The sequence below is a fragment of the Nyctereutes procyonoides genome, unplaced genomic scaffold (assembly GCF_905146905.1).
Source record: "Nyctereutes procyonoides isolate TBG_1078 unplaced genomic scaffold, NYPRO_anot_genome, whole genome shotgun sequence".
NCBI classification, from domain to species: Eukaryota; Metazoa; Chordata; class Mammalia; order Carnivora; family Canidae; genus Nyctereutes; species Nyctereutes procyonoides.
This window is the reverse complement of record NW_026575140.1, coordinates 66,544,272-66,570,875: the sequence shown is the minus strand read 5'-3', so window position 1 is coordinate 66,570,875 and position 26,604 is coordinate 66,544,272. Positions and strand designations below refer to the sequence as shown.

At 42.9% G+C, this 26,604-nt stretch overlaps 1 long non-coding RNA gene across 1 annotated transcript in view; it reads right to left on the bottom strand.

The window, feature by feature from the left end:
* Positions 1-865: 865 nt before the first annotated feature.
* Positions 866-26,604, bottom strand: part of LOC129497447 (uncharacterized) — a 139,286-nt gene continuing 113,547 nt past the window's right edge. Inside the window, exons 2-3 of the long non-coding RNA XR_008661946.1 lie at positions 7,564-7,701; positions 866-3,872 (exon numbers count right to left, since the gene is read on the bottom strand). This is a non-coding gene — a long non-coding RNA (uncharacterized LOC129497447). The remainder of the gene's footprint in view (positions 3,873-7,563; positions 7,702-26,604) is intronic.

Below are 26,604 nucleotides of genomic sequence, written 5' to 3'. Positions count from 1 at the left end.
TTATTTATGATAGAGAAAGAGAGAGAGAGACAGAGACACAGGCAGAGGGAGAAGCAGGCTCCATGCCGGGAACCCGACGTGGGACTCGATCCCTGGACTCCAGGATCCTGCCCTGGGCCAAAGGCAGGCGCCAAACCGCTGAGCCACCCAGGGATCCCCAGCATTCTGGCTCTTAAGGCTTCAACCAGAAGTGGCACATGTCACTTGTACTCATATCTCATTGCCCAAAACTTCAAGGGGATGAAGTCTTACCAGGTCCCAGAAAGCAGAGAGCCAGAAGCATTTGGAGCATCAGCAGCTACCACAAGATCTTAGGAACCACACAGTCTAGGCATTAGTTTTTTGGTTTAGGAAAGCAGAATCCAGAGATGTGAATTTGCTGATAAAGCCATAACTATTAAGTGGCGGATCAGAAGCCCTGCTGCCCTGCTCCTTCTGTTCTATCTTGTTGCCTCTATCACAAGGGTTCCATCAAATCAAGCACAATTGTATGAAACACACTTATTATAGAACGGGCCTCTTTGTTCTCTAAAGTGTATGCGACACACGGAAAGTAATCTTGGTTGTAAAACAATGAGATCTATGATAAATGTATTAATGTGTTCAATAATTTAGTAGCCATCCAATAAGAATTCCCTAGTGTTCCCCTCTCCCACCAATTTAAAAGGGCTATGTAAAGGGTATTTAAAAATTTCTAGATCTACCACATTTTTATCATCTTCATATCTACAGCTTTTAGAGCTGCTACAGGTCCACTGCTTTCTTGGGTTAATGAAGATGATCAGCACAAAACTAATTAGAGAAGTTTATTTTTTTTATTTTTTTTAATTTTTTTTATTTTTTATTTATTTATGATAGTCACAGAGAGAGAGAGAGAGAGAGAGAGAGAGAGAGGCGCAGAGACATAGGCAGAGGGAGAAGCAGGCTCCATGCACCGGGAGCCCGATGTGGGATTCGATCCCGGGTCTCCAGGATTGTGCCCTGGGCCAAAGGCAGGCGCCAAACCGCTGTGCCACCCAGGGATCCCTTAGAGAAGTTTAAACCAATATTTTACAATATTCTTTCTTCAGGAAGTGCAGTAAAGAGTTAACTCAGCAGACTGAGAGAATGAATAATGTCCTGTGACTCTCCTGGCAGAGAACACCTGGAAACTCATGCTGGTTTCTTCTGGATTCCTCCCCATGGGCCAATGGTGATTTTGGTGTGTATCCTTTCACTGTACTAAGCCAGAAACATGATTATGTAACAGCTTTTTGGAGTTCTGTGAGTCCTTCTAGTATGTCACTGAACTTGAAGATGATCTTGGGGACCCTCAACAAACCTTCCAAGAAGTGAGAAGAGGCATTCAAAATAATTCCATAGATGAACCTTTTGAAATTGGCCATCAAGAAAACAAGATGCTGGCAAGATGCTGAGTAGGGGCAAAGAATGAGGGCCAGAACCTGCAGAGGGCCTGCCTGTCTGGGATGCTCTGGGTTTGAGAGGACACCTAGCCCCCATCTGTAATATGGACACAGATACACAATCACTCTGCAAAGTTTACAGAAGGTGTAGCTGAAGGTTATTTGGAGGTTCATGTTCATGGTAGGAAAAAATAACAGCACATCTTCAAATTGGACCTAAACAAGGACTTTTAACCAAAGGTAATTATTTGCTTATTTGCTAACCCACTGCCTTTTCTAATCATCTTGTTAAAAAACAAATGTTAATGGAGACTTGCTCCAGGTTATAAAACAGAAGCCGTGTGAAATGCAAACATGCCATGATTGTGAAAGTGCAAATATATTTGCAGTTAACAATTGGCAGTAATTAACGTTGCTATTTTCCCAAACAATTGGTTACTTTGGGGAAAGAGAAGTAGAAACATCAAGTTTAATGAATTTGCCAACTGTTCCTACTGCATATTTGAATTTGTAAAAGTCTCTATGTAATCAATCAATGAATAAAAATAAACTTTGAATTAAAAGAAGAAAAAGCCCACTAACTACTTTTATAGATTTATTTAAGTGTACTTTGTCAGTGGTGCAAACATTTCCCTTCTTCATTGGAGAAGGGCCTGAGTGCCAATTTGTACTTGGACTGGCTCTCCTGCAGACAGTCATTTTGCTATTTGCATCTTGAACTATTCATTCATTTTAAATGAGGGAATATGCTAAATTGCTTTGTCAATTGCAAAGTGTTACACAAAAGTAAGCATTGCTAGTTATTCTAAGGGGCAGTGGCCCGCAGTATCCCATGTCTAGCTTCTCCTGTGTCATGTGTCTTCTATCTTAAGCATAGCTTTTTGGTAAATGGGAGTGTCAAGAGTTTGGGTTTGATTGGATGTGATCTGGTTGACAAGAGCACGCTAGGGCAGGCAGGAAGGGCTGAGGGCCTGGGAAAAGGATCTGTCCACAAGGGTGGGGAAGCCATAGCAGTGAGGGGCTATGTCAGGAAATATTTTGGCAGACAGAACACAGACTGAGCCATGGGATACCTGGAAATACATAGATGATAGGGACAGGCAGCCCAGAAACACGCAGCATAGTGAAGAGGCTACGGACATGGCCTGTGGGGTCATGGAGACACAGATTTGCATTCAGCTTTACCAACTGAAGGCTGTGTGTGGCTTGGGGTAAATGAGAGTCTCTAAGCCTGAATTTTCCCAAATATAAAATGGGATAATTGCAGCCTTCGGAATGAGTTAATGTGAGGATAAACTCTGACAGGATGTGTAAGGCATTAACAGTGCGCCCGGCAAATATTAAGTGCTCATTAACTGTCAGCTCAGATATATTTAGAATGACTATTTTCAAGTCAGAATCCATTGGTTTCCACCTCATGGAGAGGGTCACTTCTGCTGCTTAGGCACAGGCAAATGCTCCCAGGGTGGAGTGGAGGAGGAGGGGGACAAGGACAGCAGGAGCTCGCCCAGTCCTGCAGCCGATGTGGTTACCATGTGAAGGAGGAGGCACAAAGCCGGCGGGAGACACATGGGTGATGTTTGTGCTGCTGCTGCTCTGGGAGATGTGTCTTCTTCACACCTGCTGCACCTCACCTTCGCCCAGGGATAATTCAGCAGATGGTGCTGCAAGGCTTTGCTGAGCATCGTCTAAGCACTAGTCTCTCTCTTATCAGCCTGGTGCACTTTATGACACCTGACTACAGGTGTGTGGTGGCTTCTTGACACATAGAGAAGTGGAGGTAGGGAGGGAAAGCCCCAGCATGGATATTTCAGAGGAAAGAAACAGAGTGACAACATGCCCCATTACATAGTGTCAGAGGTAACGAGACACTTACAATGCTCAAGATCCTCTGACAATGTGTTTCAACACTTCATTTGACTTAGAATGATCTTAATTATTCTTCACACTCGGGCAAAACAGATCTAGCCGTTTGCAGAGGACACATGGGCCATAAAATACATTAAATGAGCACAAGGAGAGAGCCTCCAGGAAATATAAAGCATCTACATTAGCTCTTCATTCCCAGAACCTGGTAAGAAGAGCCCCTTGAACTAATGAAAGAATTGATGCTGAGTCAGTGTCACTCAAGCAGCTAAGTGGGCAGCTCCGACACCACACGGTTGACCGTTACCATGGGTGCACCTGCCCATGGTAACAATGAGCAGCAGAGATGGGGCTCATGCTGAGGAAGAACTTGGAAAGATGGAACAGATGGCCTGTTGTCTGTTTCTACTTTGGTCATGACAGATGAGCAATGGATCCAATTATATCACTGGAAGGGGAGAACCATCCAAGACATTTGTGATCTACGGGGCTGGCTGTGGAGCCTCGGAACAGCACCAGGTTCATTCACGCAGGACTTGCTTGGGAGTAGCCATGGCAACTACAGGCACGCTCCAGGAAGGTGTATCCTGAGCCACACATCACCTGGGGAAGGAAGTCAGGATGGAAGGGGTTACCACCAAGCCCAGCAGATGGTTCTTGCAGTCTGTGCAGACAATGCGGATATGGATACTTTACCTTCACCACAAAAGACTGAATTAAAAAAAAAAAGTATCCTCATTCTTTAGCCTTTTGTCAAAGAAAGATTAAGTGCTCACTTGTTGAACTTAGTGTGAATCACTCAGAGATACTTCAAGTGTTTCCCACAAATGTTGAGAAAAGAGATGATTATTTCACATTAAAGTCGATGTCCTGAGAGAACTTTCTTTAAAGTTGGTTTTGTAGTACATTATAAGTAACTCAATAAAAGGTTTCTTGTCATAAATTTGGACAATCTAAAATTAAACAAGTCTCTTCATGAAAGGACCTCACAGTCTTTGAAGACATAAATTATGGCTATCCAAGCACAGCACGTAAAATATGGTGTTCTCAAAGCTTATTTAAGTAAGTAGTGCTTTTTATCTGGGATATTTGGCTGAAGAGGAAGTAGGGCTATATCTTAGACTAATGTTTTGCAGAAACTTCTTTGGAAAAGGCTACTTTGGGGCCCGTTAGGAATAATTTACATTTCGAAGCTGGTGACAAAATCACACAAATTAGCACTATGAAAATGGTTGGGATTTTACTAATCTATTTAAGATTAGGAAGACTTCCTTACTTGTACTTTCTTCATGTGTAAAATGAGAATAATATCCCAGTTTTGAACTTTTTCATGAAATCTTCCATGCATGTGGCTGATATCATTCTGTCTTCCTTAGTATTTCTTAGTCATGAGCATGAAATAAAAGCTGATTCGAGGACATTTTCCAAATAGGAGGTACTAAATGAAAATAAAAGTGATCTCGTGATAGTCATATCTACATTTCAGAAGGCTTAAATTCCAAATGCCTTAACATTCTCAAAAGCTTTGTTGAATAATGCTATACCCTTAGGATAGGATCTATGCTCTGTTCAATTAAATAGTTAATATATTCATCCCCCAGTAATCTTTTGCAGTGAGAGTACAGCACATTCCTAATCAGAGACGTGATAAAGAAGAAGTTCCGCTTCAGAAAGCTTATCCTGAATAATGTAGGATTAACGGCTGTGTATTTTGCCCCCACATGTATGCCAGGTAAATGTATGCAATTACATACGTTTTCAGAGCACTAATAATCAAATCAGCCTAGAAATTCTCCTTGTTTGTATTCTTGTGGCACCAAATTGATAGCAGACCTCTAGCTCAATATTTAATGAATCTTCTCAGGAAATCTTCATCGATAATGAGAAGGACAAAGGAACCTGCAGTGTCACAACCTCACAGCCAAACACATTGCACCTGGGTGTGGTGCACGGGACCTACAAAGGAACGTGCTGACTCCAAGGCTGCTGGTAGTAAATGTGCTCTGCAGAGGATCAGGTGGCTGCCGAATCTGCCAATCCCACGGCAGTCTGGGGCCTCAGAGAGCTGCCTCTTTGGCCTGGGCAGAGCTGCAATGGCTCGGAGAGATGAAGCGGGAGGGAATGCTGCACAGAGGTGCAATCTGGTCTGAGGATAAGGAACCAAGATCCAGGCTCTGCCCCAAGCTCTGCTGCCATATACAGTTCTCCTGGGCTTCAGTCCCTGCCTTCCATGCTACACCTTGTAAATCACAAGCCAGAGTGGCCTTGGGGCCACTGAGTCCGCTAATGTGCTCTCATATATTGTGCTGAGCGCTGCCCACTCAGATGACCTCCACAAATCTTATTACTTGAAGGTGAGGGCCCTGGAGAAATAAGTGTTGTATTTGGAAAGAAAAATTAATCATCCAAATTAAGTGGGAAGATTCTGGTCTGAAGCTGTAAAAGTGTTATTGAAGGAGAAGGAAGAGGTGACAAGGGAGTATGGGGAAGAATATTCATATATATATGTTGTTAAAGAACAAATTCAACTGAATAAAATTTAAAGATCTTATTGGCTTAATTCAAGAATTCACAAACTGGGCAGCATCCCATCTGGCAACCAGAGAGTATCTCTGAAGAGCTGGACAAAATGGGAGGGTTTTATGGGCAGGAATGAGGAAAGAGAGGATTGTTTCCCTTCTTCATCTGGGGGACGGAAGGGATCTACAGAGAGGATTGCTTTATTAGTGCAGACCAGATAATTCTAGATTGATTAGTAATAGGTTACATTGCTGGGGGAGACTGACATTGCAATTAGGTATTGTCTTGGTTTCCTGGGATGAGGCTTAGCATAAGTGACTCCATTTTATGCTTGTTGTCTCTTTTTGAACAATGCATGACTCTATGGTTGTACACAGGAGCCTAAGCTTGGTATTTCTTAGTTCAGTGTTGTAATAGAGTCTCCATGTTGTAGTATTATAATAATTAAAATTGCAATAATAGCAACCATTTATAGAGGGCTTGTGATGTTCCAGGCACTGTGCTAAGGACCCCATGGGGTTCATTTCATCCCATTTTTACTATAAACAGGTGCTATTATCATCATTTTACTTATTAGGAAACTGAGGCTCAGAGCGGTTGACCAACTCTCTCAAGTTCACACAGCTAGTTTCCAGTAGAGCTTGGTCTTCTAATTCCAATGATGGGTGTTCTTAACCACAAACTGTACTGATTATAAGTCATGAAATCTAGGTGAGAGAGTAAAGTAGATTTTAACGAGCAGAATATATACTTCTTGCTGTCACGGAGCTTATGCTTGGGAAGATCAAGTATTTTGAATAATAAATTAGATGTTTATAGGGGTGTGGAGGGCTGGAAAGGAGAAAAGCAGGGTGCTGTTGGGCATTTCACAGAGACCTCTGGCTGAATCCACCCCCTCATTACTCTGCCTCTGTCCACAACTATAGGGACCAGCCCTTTACACACTTGCATGAATAGAATTAACTAGGAAATTCAGGCTCATTCCTCCCACCTAAATCTGATTTTAGAGTTTCCACTGGTTCTCTGGTCCAGACAATGAAAATACAGGATCACTGCATAGTATCATCTTCTGTTGCCCTCATGGCCTACAAAATAAAAAATGTACCTTTTTAACTGATTTATATGCTTGACTGTTCTGTCCTTTTGAGCCTCCTAGATGTAGCAAGGGAAGAGAGAAAGACACATGTAAAATTTTTATTCCCAGTCTTTTCCACTGAACAGATTGAGTTTATTCCTTTGGGAAGCATCAGAGGCAGAGTGCGGCAGTGCAGAGCTGGGTGCCATTGCTCATTTGGGTTCCAGTCAGGGTGAATCTTGGCTGGATTTGACCCTGGAAACTGTGCAGTTGACTTGGTGAGTTCCTTCTCTCCTGGGCATTTTAGGGATCTGCCAAAGAGTCACATTTACCCCTGTCATTCTGCTCTTCTCTGTCCTGGCACTGGGAGGGCATGTTTTTATTTCTAGAAAGGTTCTCTAGAAGCAGGCCTGATCCCTGAGGATTCTGGAGTCTAAACACAAACAGAGATGTCCTACATGGGGGAAGAGGGACCAGGTTCTTATTTCCCCATACAGCCCCCTTCACTTTGAGGGGGGCTAACCCTCCTAGAGCTCTCCAGAAGCCAAAGAGTGAGGTGTGGGTAAAATGGCAGCAACAAGATCAAAGAGTGAACCTGCTCCAGATTCATAGCAGGAAGTGCTCCCACAATCCCTGGTTCCCAATGCTTCAGTGGGGGTTGTGGAGGATTTTAGCACAAAACACATGACATACACTTACCTTCTCAAAGCAGCTGGGCAGAAGGAGAATAGAGAACTCAGGTCCTGACAGCCAGGGCTCCCCAAATCCTGTTTCCTGCTTCCAGATGAAGGAGAAATTGGTCCTGCCAATAGCAGTGTCTCCCCATGATGACCATGCCTGGAACATAGAACTGTTTTAGTGACTGTCCCTCAGGGTGGGCATCTTGTACAGAGTCTCTTAAGGTGTTAAATGATGCTCTATTCCTCAGGGACAAGTCTCCACATGAGCCACAGAAAGAGGCAACAGCTTTTACACACTTTAAATTCACTCTCATGAGCAATAGAATTGAATTTCTTCCCGCCTTTGTACAGTTCAAACAGCAAATGTGGGAATACGGGAAACTCATACTTCCATAGCTTTTCTGTACTCGAATATTTAATTCCTGTCGATATACAGTTTAAATAATTGCTTCAAAATAATCTGTTTATGAATATCAGCCATCCTAGAATGCCTAAACTTATAGCCAAGTAAAACTCCGTAAAGTCTCTTCCCCAGAGGAAAGATCCATTTATTTATTTATTTATTTATTTATTTATTTATTTATTTATTTATTTATTTTAAAGATTTTACTTAACTACTCATGAGAGACACAGAGAGAGAGGCAGGAACCTAGGCAGAGAGAGAAGCAGGCTCCCCAGGGCTGGGGCAGTGGGGAGAGCCTGATGCAAGACTCAGTCTTGGGACCCGGGGATCATGCCCTGAGCCGAAGGCTCAATCAGGCTCAATCACTGAGCCACCCAGGTGTCTGGGAAAGATCCCTTTAAAGGGGACTTTTTTTTTTCACCAAGTCTTGAAAGGCGGGGACATACATTCATATATACATAGATAAATCCTTCTGTGTCCTTGCAGCCTATTTTGTGTCTTTGCCAGAAAATGAATGCAAGCTTCCCTTCTGAAATGTTGCTACTATTTTTCCCTTGGCATATGTTATCTTCCAGAATCCTGGATGTGGTGGTTCTGTGATTAATGTGTGGAATAACTATTAAGAATGCTGTGCTTCACTGAAGAATCTGCTCTCCTCACATTTTTCATGGAGCGACATCCAATTAATCTCACATTGTATCTTTGATGGCTATAACCAATTGGTTGTTTCAACTCAAAACTTTTCACCTAGATAGAAATAATTATGGTGAATAAATGAGATTATATAACCAAAACAGAGAATTGATTTAGCCTTCATTTCTATGCTGACACCTCTAATGTTTATGAACCTCACTTAAATTCATCACAGATTTTTCACAAAAGATGTGCAGCCAGAGTTCCGATCTATAGATTTGTGTGATGTTTTACAATGTTGGAGAATTAACCTCATGTTCTGTCTTTAGCCACAATATTTACAATTTTTATTATATATGTCATTTGCTGCTGTTCTCCAATTGCAATGATTAACTGTGCATTATATTAATAACGACTTACTGTTTTTTTTGAGCAGATGAAGACAATCTACGTAAAGAAGTAAATGCCCACAAAGAGGAAGTATTTGTACATCCTGGGCTCCCATCCCACATGCCCACAGCAGGACAGTGCCTGGCTCCAAGGTAGGAGCATCTACTTTGATAGGATGCATTTCCTTATACTATCCAGAAACCATGAGAAGACGAAGCCATAGTTTTTTATTTGATTCCCAGTGAAAGCCGATATTGCTGACTAGTAAGACAGCTCTCTAAATACACTGATTAAAGAAAAGGAATTTGAGTCAAGAGAAGTAGAACTCAATATTGACTCCAAGAAACTATAAATCTTGATATTCCATACAACAAATATACATGTTTATTATTACTCATTCAAACAGATGAGCCAGAACTTAATACCTCCTGCAAAGGAGCCAGATTTCTACTTGCCAATAGCAGATGATGACTTATGCCAGGTAAGTAGTAGAAAAAAAGCTGATTCAGTTAATTTCATCACCAAGTTTCTCCACTGAGGAAGGATAAATTGGGAAACAGATTACTAGGATTCTTTCTAACATTTATTTATAAGAATAATTATAAATAGGTTACATTCAGTTCCTGATTGAAGTTTAGCACCTGTCTTCAAGGTGTGCAACCACCTAGTCCATTCTGGCCATGGTCAAATCAAGTCAGTGAGCTCACTATCTGGCTCTTCTAATTGACTAGTCACGAATCGCTCCTGTACAGACTGAAGCAATGTTTATGCATTTCTTAAACAAATAGTTGTTTGATGCTTATTATGTAACAGGCTGTGCTAGGTGCCCAGGATATGGTGGTGACCCAAATAAACCAAATCATCGCTCTTACAAAATTACTTTCCAGTCCTGATGATAACTGAGAAACAAGGAACAACCGTATACATATGTCATATAGTACTAAATCAGGCCAAATGAAACAGAGTAAGGGGACAGAGTAGGAGAGAAGAGCTCGCTATTTTTAAAAGTCACTGCCAAAGAAGGCTTCTCTGAGGAGGTGAACTTGGAGTGGAAGACTGAAATGACATAATCTGTTTGATTGTGTAAAGCATGTAAATCTATATGAATTTGGAAAGGCAATTTGTTAAGATGAGATCATATCAGAGTAGGTTGGGTCCTGATCCAATGACTGGTGTCTTCATAGGAGAAAGCAGGAACACGGACACACAGGGAAAGGCAAACATGGGAAGAAACACACCCACTGGGAGAACTCTGTGGACAGGAAGGCAGAGACTGGGGAAGGAGACAGGAGGAATGAGCAGGTCCCCCTCCAAGCCTTCTGAAGGACCAGCCCTGCCAACACCTTGATGTCAGACTTCCAGCCCCCAGAACTGTGAGACAGTAAGTGTCTGCTGTTTAAGACTTAAGCACCAGCCCCCACCCAAGTGAAATAGTTGTCTATACTCTTACCAGATTCCTGCTGTCTTGTTCTCTGTTTTTTTTTTTTTTTTTTTTTTTGACAATATAAAACACCATAGTCTAATCATTTGGGGCAAACTTTCTTCAGGATGGCACCTATATGCTTTTGAAGGGGATTTTCTCATCATTCCACCCCTCTGGCTATTCGGGAGACTTGGCTAGCACCTCTGAAGACAGACTGGCCTCCAGTCAGATGCAGGAGGAAAAACGAGTTTGACCGTTTGAATAGCAATGTGAAATAAACTGACAGATTCTTAATTGAGAACCGCCTCTACTCTACCTAGTGATTTTCTAAAATAAACCAACAGATCAGCTGATCGACAGATTAAAAATCGATGGGAAATTAAAAGGGTAATGTCTGTCTCAAAAAAGATGACTCAACACAATGTTCTAATAACTTAGAGCAATCAAAGCACTTGAAAAATTAATGTGAAACCCACCATCGATCATTTTGGATTTTTACGGCCAAGGAACTGCATTTGTATAACTCGATTGCTCAATTGCATAGCAACATTAGGTTTCAGACCCAGAGAAGGAGAATTAGATGAAATGAACACTGACCTTTGCTGCTGATGAGAATTAGAACCAGCATCTCTGAGCGCTTCTTGTTTCACATTGTTCTTAATTGGACAATATTAGAGAAATGACAAGAAATAGGACTTGGTATTGATGGAAATGGTTCTTATGGATGGGAGTATTTTGCTACAGTAATTCCAAGGTTTTCTAATTTGAAAGTGGCTAAATTGTATTTTTAAAAACTGAATAGTATTTTTATAAACTAATCTTGAGAGGAGACATATCCAACAGATGTCTAAAATTGATCTATAAAATTTCACTGTCTCAGGGATCCAATTACATGGAAATTCAGGTCATCTAACTATGCACATGAAAAAGACAATTGGTCAGAGATATAACAGCTTTAGACAGAAATACCAGACAAGTCTGAGAATTGTCAGCATTATAGAGAAGCCACAAATTGGGCTGTCAAAAGCCAATCCCCTTCAATAATTATTCTGTGTACACCAAACACTCCAGGAACCACAGGAATCAGAAATCCCTGAAAAAAAAAGTAACAGGGTCAGGCGAGAACTCCAAGCAAGCTAAACTGGCATGAACAGAAACTGCCAAGGGATTTTAGAATTAAGGTCAGTCAGAAGTTGGACCTGACAACCCTGCAAGAAACTGGCCAAAGACCAGAATATATTACACTCTGTGGCCAGTCTAGTGTGCTAATCCCTGTCTGTGAAGCTCATTGCTCCTGCTTTGCACCCTGGTCTACCACATGCAACACTGACCCCCTCACACTCATAGAACATTCTCTTCCCCTGTACACACACAGACAATAACCAGTTTCAGCCAGGAAAATGGCAGAAAAATGCTCTTATTAGCAAGATAATTGTTTCCTTAACCTCCCTTTCTGACTCTTGACCTTCATGAGTGTTTTTTCCACTCTTGGGTTCCAAGATCTCACTGCTTTCTGAGTCTGCTCCAAGAAAAACAAGCCCTGGTCTCTATCACCATTATCCTTTGGCAGAAATTCACTCCTTGGTATGAGAAGAGATGTAAACCACCCTTCTCTATACTCAACATGTCTTTCTTTGTGAAGGATGATTTATCCCATGGGATGGTTATCTACAGGTCATCAGAGACATCTAGGAGGGTCACTCCTGAAGAAGTGTATCTCCTGCTGTGGAAGGCAGCCACTGGGACTAGTCTGCCAGGTGAAGCATGGACTCCAGTAGGCATAGCAAGGAGGGGGGGGGGTAAGTGGATAGGAGTAGTGATAGGGAACCGAGGCTATGAGTGTAAACTAATGTGGGTTTGAATACTACTTCCAGTACTTGCTAAAATATATGAAATGTGTGAAATAGTGTGCTAGTGCCCAAATTCATCTTGAACCTAGAGATGTTCTAAAAATAAATACCTTAGTTATTTTAGGCTGTCCAAAAAATTAACTTCCCTGTTGACACTTTGCACTAACCTCAAACGTTAACCATGACCTCTGTGGATTTTTTTTCTCCTTATCTATGTCTTTACTGCTCTATATTTCTCCCTTTGATTCGCCACTGCAATCACTGTCACCACCGCCACTGCCTCCACCTCTACATCATGGTAATTGCTGGACAGTCAACCCACAGTCTCATGGCCCTGAATTTCTGCTGCACAAACCACCTGACAAGCAGACTTAGGCAGCAGGGTGTAGTTGCTTTAGATGTCATCCAGAAAGAGGATTCTGGGGGAGGACTGCTAAGATGTCAGTAAGTATGAGAGCAGAGTGCTCTCACAGTAGGACTCAGCCATACTTACAGAATGGGAGTGATAATAGAAGGTGCTATTTTTCAAAGCATTTACTGCCCTCCCTGGGAAAGCATTCTCTCCCTTGCCCCACTGCCTAGCCATGAACTTACGGCAGCCTATGAAGTGAGTGGAAGTGGTTGGTATCACTTCTGAGAAGAGGCCCAAGGGGCGAGCATGTCATAGTCCACATTCTCCCTCTGTTCCATTTGCCACAATGACCAAACTGATCCACAATAGAGACTATTCCATTGGCTTGGGACTGAAGGCACAGGTAGCAGGGAGTAGAGCTACACAGTAGATCGATATATGTATGTATGTATGTATGTATGTATGTATCTATCTATCTATCTATCTATCTACTTTCTTCTACCTATCTAACTACTAATGAATAAACTTTTGTTGTTTTAAGCCACTATGATTTTGGGGCTGTCATCTTGCCTCACCCTAGCCTAACCTATAATAAGAGAATGTCAGGAACAGGGCAACTGTGGCCACTGATGAATGATATTTAGGGTGTGTGTCTTTGTGTGTACACATAGATGAAGTAAAACAATGCACAGGAAACAAGGTCAACAGTAACAAAGATGACAAATACTGGAGAAATAATCAAATAAATAAGAGATAAACAGAAAATATGATTTAGTTTGGCTGTAACAGTGATACTGATTACAGGCATTGTGAACTGCTACCATTTGAGGCTAATTTGTATGCAGCATAATAAACACTACGCATAGCATTAAAACATGCACCTGATTAACTCTGTTGCAAGCTTTGTTTGATTACAACAATAACCTCTATATGTGTATATTCAATCTTTGTAATTTGTTGTTCGTGTAGCAATTTAAAATAATCTGTGAAAACATCCCCATTAAAAGGGTCAAATTAGAAAGTATGCTGTAGGTGAGCATATCAAACAAAAGGAAGATGTGCACCTAAAAAAGAACACTGGAAATCAGAGATACGAGTAGGACCAGTCTGATCCCAGTCCAAGCCACACAATCATGTATTTATTGTATTACGTTTCTTCGACCACAGGCCTCCCACCCGTCTAGTGAATCTCATCATGGCTCTGACTACCAGCAATTGGTCAATATCTTCAAAAAATCATACCTCCAGCCTATATAGAATGCCAACTTACTGTTCATCTTTTCCACGTGGGTGTCTCCAAGGCACCCCAACCAAAACATACCCCAGATCTCAGTCACAGTCTTCCTTCTAAGATGGTTCTCCCCACCCCCTTTCACTTTCCTACTCCTGAGCTGTCTTGAACTACTGTTGATTTTACCCTCTAAATGTTTTCATCCTATCTCCTTATTTATAGCTATGCTTTAGCAACCCTAGTCCAAGTTATCACCACCCTCAGTCTGAAAGAGCCAAACTAGTCTCTCTACATCTACTATGTCTGCTCCAACCTATCAGCCACATTGCACTTAGGGCGATTTGTATCAACGTACAGATATTATTTCACCTGATTGTTTAAAATCAGTAAGTAGTTTCCATTGTTCTTATGGTAAAAAATAAAATGTTTAACATGCCACAAATCTCCCAGTGGTGGATATCTGCTACCTCCCCCACCCATCCCCTCTTTCAGAAAAGCCTTTCCCCAATCTGATGGTTTACTTATCACTTAGCTCCATCTTCACTGCACAGGAAGAGCATGAGACCCAACCTGGCACATCAGAGCCCTCCAGTGATTGGCTCAGACCTGGGCATTATCTCCACAGTAGAGGTCAGTGAGAGACCTATGTTGGCAAATAATATGAATCCTAGGAGAAGGAGGGCCTTTCACCTTCTGAAATAGGAGCTTTTAAGTCTGCCTCTAGGGTTGGTCTTTTCTACCATGTGGAGAAAGCCTGCCTGAGAATGCAGCCCATGCAGAAGAAAATTGAGTCAGGAGATGAAGGGACAGGTGACTGCTGGCATTTGTTTGGGCTGGTGCTGGAAGCCAGTGCCAGATCTTAGACTTCCCATTCACATGAGTTAATTCCCATTCCATCTACTCCTTTTTGATTCAGGCTAATTTAAATTGAGTTAATATCACAAGTCAGAGTCCCTCATGAAAGGGAATATTACTCTTACTCTTTGTTCTACAGCCATACCCCCTCCTTCTCTCAAACTAAGTTAATTTCTTCAGCTCCTGGCTTAGATATTGCTTCGGTGGGGAAGTGCTTCTTAATCTTCCAAACAAGGTAAGGTATCTCTATCATGTCTGCTCATTCTCCTCATCTCCATTTGGAACGATATAGTTATTTATGCATTTATGTCTATGATTACATAATTCTTCTCTGTCTCTCCCACATGACTCTAAACTCCATGAGGGGACATTGTGATGCCCACCATCAGGCTTAGTGCCTTGGATAGTACCTGATAAAAGATCTTTGTTGACTGAACAAACAGAGATTAAGTTGGTGTCAGGCACTGTGCTAAATGCTTTGTATATATTATCTCATTTAAACCTCACCACAATCTGGCCACAAATGCTTTGTGATCCATTTACAAATGTGGACACTAAGGAGTGGATATGTTAAGCAACACTCCAAATGAATATAGACAGAGAAAGAGAGAGAGAGAGACCCAGTTCACAAAGTGAGGTCTTGTTCCAAATGCAGAGATCCTCTTCTCATGCCACTCTTGAGGGGCCTCCTGTCTATTTGCAGTCTCTCCTTTCCCTACAAAATGCTTATATTGACTCCAGCTCATACACTATTTTACTCTTTTATCTTTTATTTAAATTGGTGGTTCATCAGGATTCACACATTCCAGGAATATTTTCAGACTTACCTTGAACACTTGAAACATACCCCTTATACTCCAACAAAGCTTTCAAGATCCAGAAGAACCTTTTTTTTTTTTTTTTTTGTATCAATGGCTCTGGTTTGGGGGTGGAGGGGAAGGGTCTGTTCTGAGTTCTCCATATGTCAATGACTTTCCTGTCTACTCCTAAAACTGTCTGGTAGAAGAGAGGAGGAGAGAGAATGGTTGAGGGGAAGAAAAGGTAGATCCCACCTCTGCCACTGAGCTAGAATCACTTCAAAGCCTTTCCCTACTCACTATGCCTCCGGGACCCAGAATTTGGTAATTTGCACATTATAATGACATGACAACAGTATGCACTTTAATGGCAGATGGAGTTCAAACATAGTGATGCTAGAATGTTCTGTAGACATTTATAATATGCTTGGCACACAGCACTTGGCACTATAACAATAAATATTTAGATTAAATGCCCAGGCTCCAAAGAGGCTGCATAAAAGGAAGAATTCCAAAGATTTCTGGAAATGCTGGACAGGCCGATAGTAGTGCTATTTAAAGAAACCAGCTTCCAAAGTTTTTGCTATAGAAGAGGATCTTTCACCTGAAGGTAGAGCATTGAACCATTTCTTTCACTGAGGCAATCTTGCTACAAAGAAAATGCCAGCTGCACTAATTGTGCAAGGCTGTGCTTGATGCTGGTACAAGCTTCTCCTGGTCTCATGTGGGGGACAGGCTCACTGATCAGGCTTGGGATGTCTACATTTGGGCAGCCACAGCCTTGAAAAGTGGTTGGCAATGCTGGCTGAATCCTAGAAGCCCCTGGGAGGCTTTACAATACCCTAACGCACAAGGAACTTATCCAGAGATGCTGTTTCAGTGAGTTTGGGGTGGCATCCGGTATGTGTTAGTATTTCCCTGGGTCATTCTATGGTGGAGTTAGGATCAAGAACTCCTAGCCTTCCGCAGCAGGACTAGAAGACTGTGACTTCCAATGCCGACCTTTGGCAAAGTCCTGAGAGCTAAGTATAGCTGACATGGGTGGAGGAGCTTTTCTTTTGAAACACTTCTTGCTTCTTGGATCTTTTATGAGCCACTTAGGGGAAGGAAATAGAACTGAACAGTTACCAAGAGATAGGTGACATGCATGGGGGGAAGGAACTCCCACGGGCTGTTTGGAACCTCAGGCTTTCAGAAATCTGAATTTAACAGAGAATTGGTGGATGGGATGCTATCCTACTGCGCAGGCAGAAGGACGGAGAGGAGGCAGCTGAAGGACAAAAAAAAAAAAAAAAAAAAAAAGCCATAATGGCCTTATGTTTTCACCACCTCCTCTGACAGCAGTTTTCTGGGGAGGATGAAGCCATCAGTGACATCATCAAAAGAAGGAAAAGTGAGGACCAGGGGAGGCGAGGACTATAGATTCAGCAGTATGGAGAACAAGGGGAATCTGTCACTTATTTAAAATGCCTGAGGTCAGAGTTGAGCCTGGAACAGTGTCGTTGCGGACCTCCGGCTGGCCATCGCCGCAGCCACACAAGCTCACAAAGTGCCAGCCGTTCCTGGACTCACCCACTAAATGAGGACGGAATTCAAAGACAAGCCCTATAAACACGTGCAGCGCCAGCTGAGCCTCTGCTTAATAATGACAGCCGCTCAGACCCTGCATTCCAGAAAACCTCATTTTGGAGGCCAAATTGATATTCTCTGCAGCCCTGTGTTGCCCAGAGTCATCGCCAGGCTTCCTTCACAGAAAACATCCCAAAAGAGAGTGTCCTAGCATTTCTGTCCTTAGCATACTCATCTACTAGCTTATTAAGAGTATTTTTAAATACAGACTACATTAATAGAGGTAGCATTGCAAAATGGGAATGCTGTAGGCCATAGACACCGGCCCTTTAACTCGTTCATGGGTAAATTAATTTACTTCTTTGAACTTTGGGTTTCTTGTATATACAGGGCATAATAATTTTTCTCTCTTAAAGATTGCTGTAAAGATTAAATATGAGGTGGACCTGGGTGGTTCAGTGGGTTAAATGTCTAGCTCTTGATTTCAGCTCAGGTCATGATCTCAGGGTCCTGGGATTGAGCCCCAAATCTGGCTCTGCGCTCAGCGGGGAGTCTGCTTGAGGATTCTCTCTCTCCCTCCCCCTCGGCCTCTCCCCTAACTCACGTGCATGCATCTCTTTCTTTCTCTCTTGAATAAATAAACAAAGCTTTTAAAAATATATAAATTAAATGTGGGCTAAAGTCAGCTACTGAGCAAGCTGCATTTAGTAGAATGCAAGTAGGAAGCGTTATCTTTTGTCAACATTCCCCTTCCAATCTGGTCTGCTGAAACTCCCTTTCCCTCTACTCGGTTATGGTTCAGGCACATTTTATAGCTATTCTTGTCACTTGCTGGCATTGAGATACAGCCTCCTCTTAAGAAGTCCAGTCCACTTCTTACATCAAAATTTTAATTTCTCATGCAATTTTGAAGCACTGCCCCTCCTCTGGATCAGGTCTTCCCAGTCTTTAGAAACCTGTCCTGCCCCCTTGCCCAGGGCTCTATGGCTTCTGAATTCTTTAGGACTGTGACCGGGGAGAGGATGGGAAAGGGGATGATCCTGCTTTGGGGCTCCCTGTGTGTCGGACACTCAAGTGATGCTGTTGTCTATTGTGGGTGCTTTTTAGTCTCTTCAGGGGACCAAAGAAAGCACAAGAAAACAAGGAAATGAATGGCATGCACAAACTCTAAATGGCCGGTGTCTGGATTTAAGTGAAGCGTGTGGTGACAGGTTCCTGTGGACCTAGGAAGAATGTTTACCTGCTCTTTACGGAGAAAGTTCTAATGAAATATTCTGGGTGTACATTGCTCTCTCTCCCTATTTGACAACTCCCATCACCATAACATACATATTGGTTTCCTTGTCTCTCTCTTTTAAAAAAAAAAAATGTAGTAAGGTATATATAACATAAAATTTACCATTTCAACCGTTTTCGGGTATGCAGGTCAGTTCATTCACTGTTGTGCAATCATCACAAGAATCCACCCCTAGAACTTTTTCATTTTTCCAAACTGGAATTCTATATTCCCTAAACACGAACTCCTCCTCAGTCACCCCTCCCCACAGCCTCTGGAAACCATCATTCTACTTGTCTCTGCGAATCTGACCGCTCTAGGCACTTCATGTAAGGAGAATCCTACAATAATTGTCCTTTTGTGTCTGGCTTATTTTTTCACTTAGCAATGTTTGTAAGGTTAATCCATGTTGTAATACACATGAGAATTTTCTCCCTTTCTAAGGCTGAATAATGTTCTGTTGTATGTGGATACATTCATGTTTTGATGGGCATCTGGGTCATTTCCAATTTCCTTGTCTCTTAAATGCCATTTTAGATAAAGTCTATGTAGTCAGTAATCATCAGTTGCTGGAGACACTTTGTCAGTGGAGGATTCCTCTTTCTCTGGCCCATCCTTCTCCATTCTTCTACAGGGTGGATAAGCATTGGGCAGCAGTATGACCCTGTTCTCTGAGAACCGCTTACCTCAGGGAAGGTCCTGATAACCCACGCTGCTTCTCAGCACATCTGCTCCCCGTCCCCACTCCCCAGCCAGACTGACCCTCGATCTGACTTTGGCCTGTCAAAACTGAAATGTGCAGACACTGGTCCCATCTGGCAGGAAGGCACACACACAGACACCTGCTGTGATGCTGCCCATCTTGAGGTCTGGTGACCCCGGAGTGGGAGGGTGCCCTGGGCTGTGTTCAGCTCCCCATAGTAATTTTCGGGCTTTTCTTGGTTCAGTCTAGCCCAGAGAGATTTTTACTTGCAGCCAAATTACTGGACTAATGTCTTCTCTATTCTCTTCTTACCTTTCCTTTCTCCTTCTTGTTTTTCTTCTCAGATTTCTCTTCCACTGGCCAGGGAGCTTTGCCCAAGGCGGTGTTAGCCCACAGCCCTTCAGAGTAAAGGGATTATAAACTCCAAGCCAGACTTTTTAAATTCAGCTGAGTGCTGTTCTCTCCCTGGCTCCCATCTAAGCCCTGGGTAATTTAAGGAGACTGTCTGGCCTTCAAGGCCAGGAGACACAGTACATCCACTCAGGCATTTACAGTGAAAAATACTCAAGACTCTCAGCTGGTGGTATATAAAATCCTGGAGCAAATGTCAACAGACTGGGTGCATGATCAGCTTTCAAAAACCATAATTTTCTCTCACGTATTCAGCAAGTTATGCCCCCGAAGCTCAGACGTTTCCTAGACCAGCAGAACATGTGTGACATAATTCTTGCCTTAATTGGCTGGACATGTTGGACCCTAAAAGGTGTCTGTAGATTTCATTCTTTCTTCTGCTGGTTGGATTTCACGGTTCAACTGTTTCTGTAATTTCAGTTTTTTCTCAGTTTATGTGAAATTCCCTTCCCCTCAGTTATTCTCTAATGGTTTAGTAGTTTCAGGCTTTTCCTTCTTTTCTTTCTTTCTTTCTTTCTTTCTTTCTTTCTTTCTTTCTTTCTTTCTTTCTTTCTTTCTTTCTTTCTTTTCTTCTTTCTTCTTTCTTTCTTTTTTTTTCTTCTTTCTCCTTTTTCTTTCCCTCTCTTTTTCCTTCTTTCTCTCTCTCCTTCTTCTCTCTCTCTTTCATTCATTCTTAGGAAAGATGTATCAAAACAAGGACTTACTCTCAGACCTGCCACTTCGGGACCTGAAAGTCTGGTGGATCCCTGGGCAGTGATCTTCCCTGGGCATCTTCTGTGAGTGGTAGTGTGAGCTCGGCCACCAGCCCCTTTCTCCATCCACTTTACTGCTCTTTGCACAAAATGCATCAAACAGCCAAGCATTAAATCCTCCAATTTCATTCCAATAAAGTGCTCTCCTTTATTGGAATGCTGTATTTGCCAATGTTGGAGGAATAAAGATCTTCTTGTTAGTAATAATGGCAATACTTCCACTTATTGAACATGTGCTCATGTCAGATATTTTATAGGCAGGAACTGTAAGCCCTACCTGCAAGAGGAGATGTTCTTATCCCTGTTTATAAATGAGCAAACTGAGGCAGAAGAGATAAATAGATTTGCCTAAAATTGCATAGAAAGTAATGGGGCTAGGTTTAAAATCAGAGATTCTAACTTAAAAAAAAAGGGGGTTATTTTATTTTTTATTTTTTTAATATGTTTTTATCGGAGTTTGATTTGCCAACATATAGTATAACACCCAATGCTCATCCCGTCAAGTGCCCCCCTCAGTTCCTGCCCCTGTTCATTTCCCAGAATTAGGAGTCTCTCACATTTTGTCTCCCTCTCTGATTTTTCCCACTCATTTTCTCTCCTTTCCCCTATAATCTCTTTCACTAAAAAAAAAAAAAAAGGCAAAAAACAAAACCAAAACAAACACAAAAGAAACAGGATTTTATTTGTTTACTTGGAAAGAGAGAGCACAACTGAACCAGAACACACTCAAGTGAGGAGAGGGGCAGAGGAAGAGGGAAGAGCAGACTCTCTGCTGAGCAGGGAGCCTGACTTGGTTCAGTCTAGCCCAGAGAGATTTCTTGGTTTCTCAATCTCAGGACCCTGAGATCATGACCTGAGCTGAAGGCAGACACTTAACCCACTGAGCCACCCAGATGCCCCCAGAGCTTCTAACTTTTAAAAAACTATAGGTATCTCATGAGGTATGGTTGACAAAGCCTGGCCTTTTAAGAAAAAATCTTTTGGGACACACGTGGGTGGCTCTATCAGTTGAGCCTATGATTCTTGATTTCAGTTCAAGTTATGATCTTAGAATCGAGAGGGAGTCCCACATCCGGCTCCATGCTCAGCATGGAGTCTGCTTAGCATTCCCTCGCTCCTGCTCCCTCTCCTTTTGCCCCTCCTCTCACTTGGACACATGCTCTCTAAATAAATAAATGGATAAATACAATCTTTAAAAAAACCTCTTTGAATTCCTGTGCCAAAAGGCCCAAGGAGGGGATGCATTCACCTGTCATCACATGTGCAGGTGTGTCTTGGGACTTCCTGTGCTCTGGGCCCCCCACTGTTTGCCCCAAGCTGTCTACCAGGTCCATGAGCTGAGACTGGAGGACATCACGGCCGTGTGGCTCCTGCACCACAATGGTCAGCCTGCAGCCCTGCCCCTGATTGCACATGGGCCCTGGCCCACTATCCCTGCTCCGTAAGCTTTATTCCTGCTGTCGATGCAAATGGAAATGTAGACATCTCCCTGTCAGAAACTAATTGATCACAGGAAGCAATTAAATTCAGTGCGTTCCTGGGCTCTCACAACAGCAAGGTGAGAAAAAAAAATGCCCATTCTATTTGGAAACAAATGCCAATTGAAATTAAAAGTGATTTACACTCAGCCCATTCGGGAGTCAGGTGAGGCGACTCTCCAGAAGAAAACGTGCATCATCACAGGTTAGTGTGGCCTTTGCCACAAAGACGCCCTTCATGCCAACCTGTCAGGACTGTCAAGCACAGGGACTCAGAAGTGTGCAGTGTTTCCACCAGTCCTCACCCGGCCTCTCCAGGTCTCTAAGACCTTCCCCACCTGGCCCCGGTGCTTTATGCTCTGTCTGACTTCCCTGCCCTTTCCGGTGGCCAACATTCCTCCTTACAACTCTCCCTTCTAGGCATGCTTGAGACACTGCAACCCTGTGAGGTGTTCCTCCCTGATCTGCTCCATGATGTCCTTGTTTTGACACCTCGTAGCATCAGGACAGCCCTCTCTAAGGTTCTGTTGCAGGCTTCTGGGACTTCTCTGGACACACTCTCTCCTCTGGCTAGCACCTGGTCACCCCCAGCCTTGGCATCCCCTCCTGGAGTTAGCTCCGGCCTCCCTGCTGAGGGTCAGGGCCCTGCTGCCCAGCCCTTGCTCCTGACTTTCCCAGGGTCTGACCTTCACCTGCTCTGGAATTCCTTTGTGCTCTCTTCCCTCTGTCTTGCTGGACACATATTATTCAGCTGCCCCTTCCTGATCCTGGCGCTGATGAGAACCAGTTGTCCACTGCCTTCCCGAGGGCCCTGCCTTCTTGTTGCATGGACTTCGTTCCAGAGCTTGCATTTGGGTCTCTCCCACTGTGTGCATTTGTCTAATTCCAAATCCTGTCTCCTCCTGGTCCTTGCCCTGGCCATCTCTATTAGATGCCACATTCTTGTTGGACATTGTAGTCTCCATGATGCCTAGTACACTATCTCACACCAAGTAGATTCTCCATAAGGAGTTTGACTTAATGAAACAAATAACCAGCAAATTGAATTAAAGAGGGTGTTTGCTGCCTCAGGATAACACCAGGTAAGGGGTGTTCCAGAAAGAAAGAGAGTGGGAAATTTAAATTTACTGTAGTGATAAGAAACTGTCACTTAAATGTCTGTGGAAGTTAGTTTATGTAGTGCAGAGAAGTTTTTAGATCTGTGTTTACCATGTGCAGATATGAGGATAAACAGAGTCTCTTGGGTGGGTATTCTTTCCTCATTCAGAAAATTTGCCTTTATACCTAAAATAAGTATGACTACAAAATTAAATTATTAGCTCTAGCAGTGTCCCCTCTTTCCTCTGCAGGAGTCTTCTGGCGAGTTGGGGATTGACATTTTAGACGACACAGTGTAGCAATTACAATTTTGCCTTGTTTTCTCACCACCATCTCCTGGGGGAGTCTGATTTCCCATCATTATCTGCATGATCACCGGGACGAGATGCTGACTGCTTCCTGTTTGTGCACAACCAGAGCTGAACGAGGGTACATTCCCAGACAGGCCAGTAATTTGGCAGCCTTCAAAACTGATATTCTCTAAACATTTAATAAAGGTAAGGATAAACTGATTTTCTATTAACATATATTTTATGCCGAAACACATTCACTTACTAAATCTTTTCCCCCAGGCAGAGGCAGAGTCAATGTTGTGAAAACAATTCTGTAAAAAAACCACTGTTCTATCGTTCTGTTCTCTTTTCAGCTTTCATTTGTGATTTCCCGAAGCAGATGTGCCTTCCTTGGGAGACATATTAAAGATGTGAAATGTGTATAAAAATAAACCATTTGTTTTTGCTAAATAGTTCTGTGTCATGCATGATACAGTTTTCAAATGTTGCTGATTCCGAGGGTTGAGCTCAGGCAACTGTTAGTGGGCTGGTTCGGGGTTGTAGCTGCTTGATGCAACTCGCAAAAATGCTCAATGGGGACTTGTATGCCCCGGTGAAGGGTATTATTTTTTAAACCTCATTCAAGGACACTGCCTAGATCAGCAGCAGTGGAACCAATTTACATTTCCCGGTTATGTAGGATGTCATGTGTGGAAGCCTGAATTAACTGGCCCCCTACATCCCATCTATTTCAATGGTGCTTCAGCATCTATGATGGATGGGCGACCTCGGCAGCCGGCCTGCTCTTGAATCTGGCTCTCACCCCATCCTGGCCTCACATCTGCCCACCTCTCCCTCCTTTTGGCTTGACATTCTTTTTCTTTCGATTCAGACTTTGTCTTCTCTTCATGGTTAGTAATGCTTCCCCCAAGCTCTTAGATATTTTAGCAATTCTGTCATGAGGCCGCACAGAGATTCTCTTCTGCGGCAAAGTCACGCAAGGTCCCTGCCCAGGCCCTGGTTGGAAGTTGGCCCACCTGTAGCTGCTTCTGAGGCCAGGAGACCCCTGCTCTGAAGACCATGGTAATTCTCGGGGACCCACAGGGAGGCTGGGTGAACGAATATGATTCTCTCTGAGAGGCATGTGGACTTGCCACAGAGGTGGAGCCAGCGGGTGACAGCAAGCACTCATGAGAGACCAGATGACGTCAGGACTCCTGTCCCCACGCAGGGTCACGTGAAGCAGAGGAAGCCAGACAAAGAAAGAAGAAAGAGAGCTGGAGAGAAGGAAGGCGAGAAACCCTGAGGCTCTTGAGGACAAAAAGCCTTTAGTCTGTCCCTGTCTGGTCCATGTATACTTTGTCTTCAGAAGAGAAATGCTACATTTATTTATTTATTTATTTTTCATTTGTTTTTATTGAAGTTCATTTTGCCAACATATAGTATAACACCCAGTGCTCATCCCATCAAGTGCCCTCCTCAGTGCCTGTCACCCATTTACCCCAACCTCCCCCACCTCCCCTTCCACTACCCTTTATTTGTTTCCCAGAGTTAGGAGTCTCTCATGGTTTGTCTCCCTCTCTAATTTTTCCCACACATTGTCCCTCCTTTCCCGTATATTCCCCTTCACTATTTCTTATATTCCATGAATGAGTGAAACCATATGGTGATTGTCCTTCGATTGACTTATTTCACTCAGCATACTACCCTCCAGTTCCACCCACATCAGAGCAAATGGTGGGTATTCAACCTTTCTGATGGCTGAGTAATACTCCTTTGTATATATAGACCATATCTTCTTTATCCATTTATCTGCAGGAGGACATCGTGGCTTCCACAGTTTGGCTATTGCGGACATTGCTACTGAACATTGAGGTATAGGTGTCCTGGCTTTTCACTGCATCTGTATCTTTAGGGTAAATCCACAGCAGCAATTGCTGGGTCGTAGGGCAGATCTATTTTTAACTCTCTGAGGAACCTCCACACAGTTTTCCAGAGTGGCTGCACCAGTTCACATTCCCACCAACAGTGCAAGAGGGTTCCCCTTTCTCCACATCCTCTCCAACATTTGTGGTTTCCCGTCTTGTTAATTTTCCCCATTCTCACTGGTGTGAGGTGGTATCTTATTGTGGTTTTGATTTGTATTTCCCTGATGGCCAGTGATGCGGAGCATTTTCTCATGTGCTTGTTGGCCATGTGTATGTCTTTGGTGAAATTTCATGTCTTCTACTCATTTCATGATTGGATTTTTTGTTCTTAGGTGTTGAGTTTAATAAGTTCTTTATAGATCCTGGACACTAGCCCTTTATCTGATATGTTTTGCAAATATCTTCTCCCATTCTGTAGGTTGTCTTTCAGTTTTGTAGACTGAAGAAATGCTACTTTAAAATAGCCTCCCCTTTTTACTGAAATTACTGAGACAATCTCTGTTTCCTTCAACAAAACAGACTTTAACAAAGTCCCTTCTTTTGCCACCCTGGCTGCCTGAGTATCTTCTGGGCTCTGCCTTCCTTCTGTCTTTCCATCACCTTCTCCAGAGGAGACAGTAGCTTAGCCCCCTAGGATACGTTATCCTAGGGATAACGTTGGGGACTGGGTCACTTGCCCACTTTATTAATCAAGATAATTAATGAGAACTGGTGTGGGTTAGAAGGCCCTCCTCCACTCAGTAGCTGCATCTTTTGGAATAAGGGACCTCTGGTGCTGCCGAGGTAGGAACAGAGTGGGATGGAGAAGGCAGAAGGCAGAAGGACTCTTAATGAATTATCTTGCATTGGGATTGATGCAACTAGGTGCTGCTATCACTTCTACTTAGAGTCCATCATCCAAAACCTACATTAGCTGTGTGGACATTTGGGAAGTAGAAGGGAGTACACAGAACAGAACATGAGGTTAGTCCTGGCTGCTGAACACTACATTCATGTCTGCCTGATGTAAATGATTGAGAACTTGGGCTCTTGCATCCGAACTTCTGGATTGAAGTCCCAGCTCTGCCATTTATTTGACAGATGTATGACCTTATGCAAGTAATTTAACCTCTTGTGTCTCAATCATTTGTAGAATAAGAACAATAGTGCTTCCCTCCCCAATGTGTTGTAAGTGGGCCAATACATACAAAATGCTTAGAGTAACACCTGACATGTGGCACATGTTACACATTATTGTTATTATTTCAAGCAGACATGTTGGGAGGCTGTATAGTTATTCAAGTTCTGCTACTTTGGCATGAAGCACACTGGGAAGTCTTTCTAAGCAGTTCTTTCAAATCCAAGCTGTGATCAGATAAAATCAGTCTCATAACTCCTCCTGAACTGATGAGCTGAAGGCATCACGCATTTATTCAACATCTGTCCTCCTTAAGCTACAGGTTCTAGCCTAACTAAACTACTTCCTGTTCCTTCAGTGCACTGCCTTCTGCTCTGTCGACCTCTACACATGTGCGCCTGTGTCTGCAGTCTGCTGACTCTTCTCCAGGGACTATGGAAAAATGGGTCTTGCCCAGGTATTGGGTCAGCCCGTCTTCTTGTGCTCTAGATCCCATTCTCTTTCATCTTCACAAAGACTTGG